The sequence below is a fragment of the Triticum aestivum genome, unplaced genomic scaffold (assembly GCF_018294505.1).
Source record: "Triticum aestivum cultivar Chinese Spring unplaced genomic scaffold, IWGSC CS RefSeq v2.1 scaffold227957, whole genome shotgun sequence".
In the NCBI taxonomy this organism is placed as follows: domain Eukaryota; kingdom Viridiplantae; phylum Streptophyta; class Magnoliopsida; order Poales; family Poaceae; genus Triticum; species Triticum aestivum.
In genome coordinates this window covers 1-609 of record NW_025311001.1, presented here as the reverse complement: position 1 = coordinate 609, position 609 = coordinate 1, and the positions used below count along the sequence as shown (strand labels likewise).

Below are 609 nucleotides of genomic sequence, written 5' to 3'. Positions count from 1 at the left end.
TCTCCGTAGTTGAGAGGGAGCGGCCAAAGCAATGTACAATCGTCTTTGTAGTGGAGCTGGGAGGGGCAAGGATAAGGGACGAAGACCGGGGTAACATGTCGGATGCGATCATACCAGCACTAAAGCACCGGATCCCATCAGAACTCCGAAGTTAAGCGTGCTTGGGCGAGAGTAGTACTAGGATGGGTGACCTCCTGGGAAGTCCTCGTGTTGCATTCCCTTTTTAATTTTTTTCGCGCCGCTTGCAAAACAAAACGCACGTGTAAGTAATATATTTATCGTGTTTTATTATTTTGCACGACTGCGGTAAGTCATAGCTGGGTGCTCATGATTCACGGGTCCAGCGTCGGTGTTGTGGCGCGGCAAGCGTGCACTGGTGCGGTTGAGAGGGAGGGGTGGAAACCGCGTTAAACTCGTCTCCGTAGTTGAGAGGGAGCGGCCAAAGCAATGTACAACCGTCTTTGTAGTGGAGCTGGGAGGGGCAAGGATAAGGGACGAAGACCGGGGTAACATGTCGGATGCGATCATACCAGCACTAAAGCACCGGATCCCATCAGAACTCCGAAGTTAAGCGTGCTTGGGCGAGAGTAGTACTAGGATGGGTGACCT

General features: G+C 52.2%; 1 non-coding gene and 1 pseudogene across 1 annotated transcript; both read left to right on the top strand.

Moving 5' to 3' along the window:
* Nucleotides 1-100: 100 nt before the first annotated feature.
* LOC123179669 (5S ribosomal RNA) lies at nt 101-219 on the top strand. The gene has a single exon (XR_006490540.1). It is a non-coding gene; the product is annotated as a 5S ribosomal RNA (ribosomal RNA).
* Nucleotides 220-516: 297 nt separating this feature from the next.
* On the top strand, nt 517-609 carry LOC123179670 (uncharacterized; annotated as a pseudogene).